Here is a 10,076-nt window from a genome sequence, read left to right on the forward strand (position 1 = left end):
TTCGGAATTGATCGTCACTGTCAGACCATCTTTTCATAAAAGACACTACATCGAATCCTAGAACATAGTTTGCAGAGTCAAAAGATTGCAGCTTATTTTTCAGTCCTTGGACATTCCATGTTATAAATTTAACTTAGATTGGGCCGCGGCCTGTTCCTCAGTCTGTGTAACCGTCGCGTTCTCGCCGATGTTGAAGTCGAGTGCGCGGACGATCTTGTGCGTAAGTTGAACTGGCACTGGCAGTGTTCGAAGCTAGTCTTTCGTTTCATTTGCGTGGCTCTTTGAAACAACTAGTTTTCCGTTTTTGTAATATGCCGTTTTCCTCTGCCGTCTCAGATCTGCCAAGCTCTTCCTCTGACGTCTGGTTAGATGGTTTTCGATTCCAATGTCAGCTTCTTTCAGCTTTTGTCTTGAGGTCTCAGTGATGAAATTTGACAACAATTGGACGACGTGGTTAGTCTTTCCAATTGACTGGTACACGGTGGGCTCTCACAACGTCCCCGAATGGATCTACTTCAAGACTCCCCTACATTTGTTACATGTTGAAATTATTTCACGGTAGAAAGTGAAACAATGTCGAAAGAAGTTACTAAAATGTCTCAAAACTAAAGTCAACTTTCAAACCGGCATACAGACTGTTCTTCGAACATGAAACTCTTCGTTGGCCTTCACGTTCAGTCTCACAGTCGGTCGGTGTCGTAGGACGCAGAACATTCTGCGGAACTTGCTTGGACAGGGTTTTGAAGCATCGAGGCCCTAGAACTCGATACCTTTGCATTTCCTTCGGCGATGTATGTTGATGTTAGCGGGAGCGCATTTGTGGTTCTGTTGTTGCGCTGTTTGGCGTGATCTTCCTCCTTCGAGGCCGCCTCATGTGGTAAGGCGCCAGCGAGTTGAAGTTTGTGCTCACGAATGCGGCACATCAAAATTGCCAAAAGGCCCTTCGGGAAGTTAGGATTCCTCCAGGCGTACAAAGGTGTGTTTATTGTTGTGTTCATAAACAGACAAGTGATCGCAAATCGATGCAAAGCGGTGTGACTGAAGGAACTGCATCCGTGATCGATGAACTGTTTGATGTGTATAGGCAGCCAGCAGAGATAGTACGCTGCACATAGAATGAATGAATTCTTAGCGACTTTAACTGCGGCTTTCTGCTGCCGAATGGCTCTCGCTCGGTTAATTATGTCTTCTACGTCGGTTCGTAGTGGTGAGACTCTTGAGTGACCTTTCAACAATCGAGAGCGCGTCGCAAGAAAAACGTATGTGTAAGAGAGAGTGATTATAATCGACGGTATGATGAATCCAATTATGGTTAAATGGTGAGGGTTTACCGCAACGAAACATGAGTTCACCCGAAAGTCATATTCGAATGGAAATCCTTTCGGTATGACCAACCAGGGCAGGAACACCACAACGGCCAAAAGCCAGACTAGAACACAAACTGTGAGGATCTTCTTCTTACTGAATCCATTCACTGATGGCCTGGTAGCATTGCGGGTGCGCACGAAGCTGTAAAGAGCCATTATTGCAGTTTGGGTGAAGATCGAAGTTACACCGGGGATCATCGAGAAAGCTATTGTAACGAGACGACAGACGTCTCCACCTAGAGGAAATTCGTTGTTTACAATGGAGACCACTATCAATGGTTGATAGAAAAGGGACGTCATCAAATCCGCCAGGGCCAAGTTGCCGTAAAGGAGTGTTACAGGTTGTCTGTCTAAAGAACTTCGACAAAAAGTGTAGATGAAGACGAGTATGAAGAAGTTACCAAGGATGCCCGTGATGGATATGAGTGACACAACGGTGGCATGTAGTGCGGGAATCACGACGGGAATTTCCAGGTCAGGAAAACAGACTCCTGACGTTTTCACAGTTGTCGTGTTGGCCATCTTCCCTGCCGCAGATCGTCAATCCGACCTTTCAAAGAAATTCAAAGTCCAGTGAAGCTGTCCAACGACCTGTCGGAGCTCTCTCTCCGTGTGCAGTAATCTACGCGGATACTTGTTGCAGCGGCGGAAATGTAAACGGCTCTGATGCCCCACAAGTTAAAAGAAGCATGTTTCCATGGAAAGGTAGTGTGCTAAATCTATTACAGTTCGGTACAGAATCCGTGACTTGACGATGACGATAGCGGAATCTTTGTATTTTCAAGGCAGGAATCCTGATATCCCCATATGCTTCATATTATAGGAATAATCGAAACGTCTATATTGTGTTTCAATGTTACCATACATAACTGCATGTATTAAAGCATGAAAAAAAACCCCCAAAAAGTGTTAAAGACTAAAATAAGCTATCAAACTTGCAAACCAGCATAATATAACCGTTGAAAAATGAAATTGAGACTGCTGAATGGGTATAGGCAACCCATTAAAAAGTGATGCTCAGGTATTATGAGGCATGGGACAACGGAATAAAATGTATCAATATTACATTAGCTTCAGAGTAAACTTGAAATCAGGAAGTAGGAGCTGACGACAGCAGCAGTTGCAAAAATCGAATAAAAGTGGACGCACTTTTGTTCAACCAAGTAGAATATACTGCTTTGCGTTATTCGCCAAGGCGTTTTGTCCGGCAGATATATCTGACTCTACCCTCTACGACGGATTTCGTATTTAATTTATGGGAGAAAATTGTAAAATCTCGATGACGAGCTTTTTCTTATATTACATGCGTATAGAAGACAGTCATTTTCAATGAACCAGTTTCATCTACATCATCTAGCCACGGTGTTGGATGAACCAGTTTCATCTACATCATCTAGCCATGGTGTTGGATAAAGTAACCGTAATCTAGCCTACATTTACCAGCAATTTTCTACTCATGTCTTGCCCGATGTAACAATGGAGCTGTGTGTGTTAAAGGGGCAGACAAGTAGATTTGCCGTGTAAGATTTGAAGATATTAAAACTGCAAAGTACAGACAGAGAAGAGGGACGAAACTGTAAACGGGTGGATCATCAAACCGCTCACACGACAGTACTTTCGACTTCAACTCTCTCGGCCTAAACGAAAATTTGAAACGCAAAATTCCGACGACAAAATCATGATCTGACTCCCAAGCACAAAACATGGCAGATTACTAAATAGGTTTCTTGAAGTTTAACGTGCGGACAGGTTTATGCTTAAGGTTTACTGTGCCTCGCGGACAGATGTTTGGACTCTCAAACTTTTGCAATTTGACCTCCCACTGAATCGGGAATTTTCTTTTTCCGCCATAGAGACAACACAGGGATGGAAGCCATTTTGAATTTCAAATATCAGTAATGTGTTTCTCAAATACCAAAATTTGCATGGTTACCCTTGATTTTTATTCTTGATGTTGCAAGAGAATTAAAGTTTGCTTGAGGATATTTTAAGTAAAGATTCAAATCTTTCATTTTCGACGAGCGAACTACCTCGATAGTAAAAATTGCCAAACAAAATTAGAACGACGATTAGGCCAGGAAGAAAAAATAAATTGTTCATCGGAATCGCCGCTTCTATTTTGGCATATTTGGAAATTTTTTTTTTTCGATCGCGGCAAACTTCTTACTTCCGCATTACAAATATTTTTAGTACTGCCGATGGTGGCGCCCTACACTGTGTCGGGTTTTCGCGGGACGGGATTTTGAATGAGACTTCATTCGTGTTCGGACTTAGTTGTCCGCCAACACGTTGTTGTTACGTCTGAATTTGGCGAATCACGACGCAAAGTGGGTCGATTTGGCCAGAAATTTGCTCGTTTTGTAAAGGTTAGTACACGTCACATGAGTATTAATTTGATCGCCAACATTCGACGTGATGGCCAACAGTTAGTTCCAGAGACGCTGTTCAGTGCAGTGTTTGTCCTGATATTACGTTCGGCGATTTGTTCAACAAGATCGTGACAGCAGATGGACGGTGCATCCGATTGAATGAAAATTGCATCGAAAGTATAAAAATTTACGGCAATGACAAAACACATGGTTGCGTCGATGTTAAAATACGATCTGAATGATGACTCACAGTCGCTTGGTGGGCTATAATTCAATCAATCAATCAATCTTTTATTACTCAACACACACTGACAGAGAGTGTGGTATGGTACATTTCAGATGAAAGAACAACATGTCCAAAACTTAACACTATTCTATCCATAGACGAGTGTACAGAAGCGAGAAACACCTCAAGTTGGGGTGTTTCTCGCTTCTGTACACTCGTCTATGGGTCGAATAGTCCCAGAGCTGAATAGCCCACCAAGTGACTTTGGATGACTATATAACTTCACTCCGATCACAATACAGTGTTGTTAGACCATTATGTAAAATGTGTATATATAGACAGTGGTAAAGAGGCCAAAACATGGGGTCAAAGTAAAATGAAAAAACTCAGATGCTAGGTCCCACCAGGACAATATTAAAGGACAATACTGAATTGTTGAATTTCAGTGATTTGCTGTACATTTAAGTTTTATTCTGAGAGAATGTTGAAATGCTCAGAATATGTTGTGCAAACACTAACTGTGAATGTAATGGCCTATGTTATTGTTGGGAATATAGTAGGCCTATTGAATTCAGTTACCAGTATCAGTGTTTCTTGTCTGAGATATTTCTGGTAAAAAGGGAAACAATTATCTTGCCTTGTCTGCATCTGTGCAAAAATGCCAGAGGATCGCGTTTACCTTCGGCCTAAAAAAAAATAAAAAAAATTTTCGCTCGCCGCTCCTGGAGACTTGGTCAAAAAATCCGATGAACAAGATTTTTTTTTCTCTGGCCTTAGCCTAATGTAAGTGCCACCGCATATATACAAGGTTCCCATCGCATAACCATGCAATACAGTTTTGCTAATGAAGGAAAATACTCAAACAGAGCAACAACCCACTGAACGCAATTACTTTCGTTTGTCGTACTCCTGTTTCAATTATCCGCAGTCCAAAAGGAGACATGAAGAGAGAACGGTTGGCTGATGGAGAAGGGGTGGATTATGCAAGTATCGAGATACCACGACAAACCAACTCATATCATACTTTACAGAATGAGATGCCATGTTCGGCGTTCAATCTTTACCAGTTTACTGCATATATATATATATATATATATATATATATATATATATATATATATATATATATATATATATATATTATATATATATATTATATATATATATTATGAGTTTCAATAGACGACTCGGCGTCCTGGAAATGTCATAGCTGGATATCATATATTCATAACAATAATAAATACATAAAAAATAACTTGCACTGCGTTTACTGTTAAATTGCATGATTCAAACATATCAAAGTTATCGTTAACACGAAGAGGGGTGCGGTCAACTGCATACTGCCTTGGGTCACGAATCATTGCAAAGAAGATATGCACTTCGGAAACTGAGTCAGTTTGCCCTAGCGCAGCACGTGTTAGCGATGGAATATGCATTACTCCATGTTTCTTCGAATATAAAACATAGGAGATCAGTTTGTATTAGTCAAGCAGGTATAACAATTTGTGTAGAGTTAACAGTTCTCTTTCATGATAACGGGGGGAAATGCGGCGAATTCTTGCAAATAATTTGGCCAGATAAAAATGCCACCCTCGTTTACTTTATCGACGTTTAAACTTTCAAATGGCCATACTCCGTCATGATCGCTCCTTATATTTGGGTATTTTCGATATTTGCTCAAATTAGTGCGCAAAAGCTGTAGATCAGCAAAGAATAGCAATTTTGAGAAGCCGGAAATCTCTCCTTGAGTGTAATCTGCAATAAAACATCCAGTCACTTTTTTCAATTCGCTCATAGCACAGTTGACAAACTTCAACGAATTGCCACGTGATTATTTTGATATTGGACCCGCAAAAAGTATTCATCGCCCAAATGAAAGACGAGTCATCTTTCATCTGCAATAATGCGGTGACATTTGGGGGAGGGGACAAGCTAAGATGTAGAGTATTCCAATATCGGCGAATGGTTTTTCTAGATATTAGTCACTCAGTCAGTCAGTGCACCCATTATAGACATTGATTTGTATTTCAAGGCCGCTATCGGTAGATATTAAAGATGCATGCAAAGAGAGGTGATCCACTTAAGCTGTACTTTCCTTTGACTGAAAGGTCACTGTGTACCTCTGCTGCCGATGAAGGTTCAGCAAATGTTATTGCGGCCTTCAGGCAAGGGATAAAAAGTCCTGCACATTTTGACTTCCCTGGATATGTAAGACGGTGCTTTTCGACTGTTTCGTTTCACCGCTGTGTTCATAAGTTTGTTCATTGTTTGGTGTACATCAAAGTTAAAAGATGGAAATTTACAGACAAGAACTGAAGTGATTTCACCTTTTTCCTGGACATCCCGCTTCGAATACATCTTAGATACTTCTATGGTTATTTCCAGTCTCCGTGTCTATTTTACACATTTCATTTTGATGATTGCACAAACCAACTTAGAGGTGGTCATATAAAAAAGGTGGTTACAACTCTGCCACTCTTGCATAGCAAGGCAACAGAAAGGTAGGGCAGACCTTTTGTTCGGTAAATCCCAGACTTATACCATAGACAATGAATATTCCTTAAGAGATGGATGAAGCAGTTTTATAACAATGTAAACTGTCTCTAGAAAACCAGCCAATTGAAATGTTTAGGCAAAACAAATTTGTTTGTGGTCAATTTTAGCAAAAATGATGCGATGAAGCGATTTTCTTTTCTTTTTTTTCTTTTTTTTATTTGTAACAATGGCACTATTGATACAACAGTTATTGTCTTTATCTCTGGCTGCAAAATACTTCCGTTTTCTTGCACATGCATCATATAAAACATTGAATTGAGGCCGGCCACCACACGAAATTCTGACTTTTTACGTGAAAAAAAGACATGACGCGCAGCTCTTGAAATGACGCGCACGCCGACCAGAAATAACTATATTTTTTGGCCTTAACGCGTTTTATAATTAGGGGACAGAGTAAGTCAGAGATATGATTTAAAACCGAAATCCGGGTAATGATATCATCAATTATATCATACCCGTATATCGATGACGCAAATACTGCTATCTGATTGGTCGAGACGTGAAAATATCCGTGCTATATTGACAATAAAGCAGTTGGAAGGTCCTTTTTTGACGTTCAACACCAGAATGTCAATTTAATATTGTGATATAGTAGAAAAAACCACCTCAGCAACGGGCGATTTAAACCAGTTCACCCCATATAGGAACTATTAGCATGCACAAGTGATAGCGAGTGCACATATGTTATGAACTGATCAAATCTCTGATTTATTGCTAAATTAAACATCAATAGGCTTAGGGACTGGTCAGTTTCTTCGGCCTGGGGGGGGGGGGGGGGGCCGGTGGATTATTTTTGCCGACGTCAAAAAGTGGCTGACCCCCCCTATTCCAAATTTTGAAAACAGGGTGACCCCCCCCTATTCCAAATTTCGAAAACAGGGTGACCCCCCCCCCGGCGCGCGACATAGGTAAAACAAAAGGTGGACATATATATATATATATATATATATATATATATAATATATATATATATATATATATATAATATATATATATATATATATATATATATATATATATATATATATATATATATATATAATATTATATATATATATATGAGCAGGACGTAGATTGATGTCTTCATCGGACTGGCAGAGTGCTCAATAGTTGAACTAGAGCTATAGGTCCAGCTCCGGACTTTCATCTACATATATATATATATATATATATATATATATATATATATATATATATATATATATATATATATATATATATATATATAATATATATATATATATATATATATATATATATATATATATATATATAATATATATATTATATTTCCATTTTACATATATTTATATTTTATATAGTCATTCTATGTTTTAATGACATTGTTGACATGTCAGTTGTAAGATAGGAATTTCAAAGTGTCAATCTTAAAGTCTGAATACAGTATACTATTTTGAATGAGCTGTATTTTGAATGAGCTGTGCATATATCACACTTTCTATGCTTAACCAGATGTCCTGAACTGTTGTACAGAAATGGATGTCAATCATTAATATCAAAGAGGAAAAAGCAGTGAATCAAAAACTTTGATGGGTGTTAAAACTTGCCAACCATCCAATTAAATCTCCTGAGGAGCCATAGAGAGCTTTTTTAGCCAAATTTGATGTGTACAGTGTCTGAGAGGACCTTTTCTTGTAACATTGAAACCATAAAAGCACAGCTAATAATGACAAAAACTGCTTTTTTTGACTGTTATTTTGTTCATAAAAAGCATGTTTCTACAGAAAACCTGTGAGACAAAGGAAAATAATTGCATCAATGAGAAGGAAAGATATCTTGTCATTTTTCTATCTCTAAAATAAGTCACTGTATCAAATATATATTATGAAATATTTGTGCATGTTGCTTTCTCATACTAAATTCTCATAGAGAGAACAGAAAAGTATCAGGAATTTGTCATCCTTTTCATATGAAATGCAGATTTCATAATGGTACACTTTCTCTTAGAAAACATAAAGATATCTCTGATTTATTAAAGTATGGCGCCCGAAGGCGCGCCGAAAAATATGAAACATCCTGATATCTCTGATATATATGCCTTGTATATTAAAGTCATGCACCTGAAGGGCATGCTGAAAAATGTCTGATATATTAAAGTATTGAGCTTGAAGAGCACGCTGAAAAATATTGAACATACAGATATCTCTGATGTATGTATGCTTGATATGTTAAAGTTAGGCGTGCTTAAAATATGACTGATTAATAAAGTTACGCGCCCGAAGGGCGCGACGCAAAATACAACTGAATGATGAAATTTGTGGCTGACACTAGCATTTTAGGCAATGATGAGCCGGTGTCAAAATTCAAAAACACACTGACCCCCCCTATTGGGCATTTCAAAAACATGGTGACCCCCCTATCACCAAAGTCAAAAACAGGGTGACCCCCCCATGAATCCACCGCCCCCCCCCCAGGCTGAAGAAACTGACCAGTCCCTTACACAAATCAAGCAGAAACTTTTCAGCGTGCAAGAACCAAATTTTTAGTTGAAACTAATTCAATATACGACGGGTCACAAAAGGACAGTGATGAACCTGTCTCACAAATACAATAACCATAAAAGGTGCCGTGGTTCGTAACATCAATGTGTACACGCAACTTTAACGCTGGGTGGGTCACAGTGATACAATCTACGAGTTGTACCATATTTTACATCAAGGAAGCTTGGTATATAAAATTATTAAAACCTTGACTACACAAAGAAGTCAAGATTAAAGTCGTTATGTGACGTATCCATTTCTGCTGACTTCTGGCCTCATTTGTGAATGCGATTACACTGATCGGCAGGGTTTCGACAATACATAGAATATTAATGGAGCATAATACATTGTTCTGGCGAAGTAAAATGAAATCTAATTTGTGCAATTTTGTTTGACATATATAACTAACATTACTTTACAACCAGAATTGCTTTTACAATCTTGGCACTGATGACTTAATGAGTCCTTCAGATCATGTCATAAGTCCGCATCAATGTTGTATGGAAATTGCCGTATGAGACAAGAGGGCTTATTAACTATCAGATGAATTACTACTATTGGAGAATATAATAGTGCACTGACAAACATAAAGGATGGAGGACATTCGGGATTTGATGGTTTCCGTTATTCTGTAGACTTCTGATTGTCAGATGTGGATACTCACTCCCGAATATCCAACAAGAATAAATGAATAAGGCTGCGTTCACAAATAACGGTGAGGGGGCCTGGGGGAATCGCGATTGAAATCTTACTTTTTCAGATCCCCCTGAAAATTTCAAGTCCCTCACGTCTATAGGCAAGTTCTTAAATTGATTCACTTTTAAACGCATCAGTGAACGTTTTGGAATAATCAGTTTAAGCCGAGCTGAGTTAATCCAACTCTTAGCAGGTCAATGGCAACTGTTGACGAGCACACAAAATGACGATCATGAGAAAGTACCATCGCACCATCACATCCCTCGCTGACTGTGTCATGTTACACCAAGATCTTGACAAATTTGCTCAATGGTGTTACAACTGCAAGCTGTCACCTAATATCAGTAAATGTAAATTTATC

The sequence above is a fragment of the Ptychodera flava genome, chromosome 15 (assembly GCF_041260155.1).
Source record: "Ptychodera flava strain L36383 chromosome 15, AS_Pfla_20210202, whole genome shotgun sequence".
Taxonomy (NCBI): Eukaryota; Metazoa; Hemichordata; class Enteropneusta; family Ptychoderidae; genus Ptychodera; species Ptychodera flava.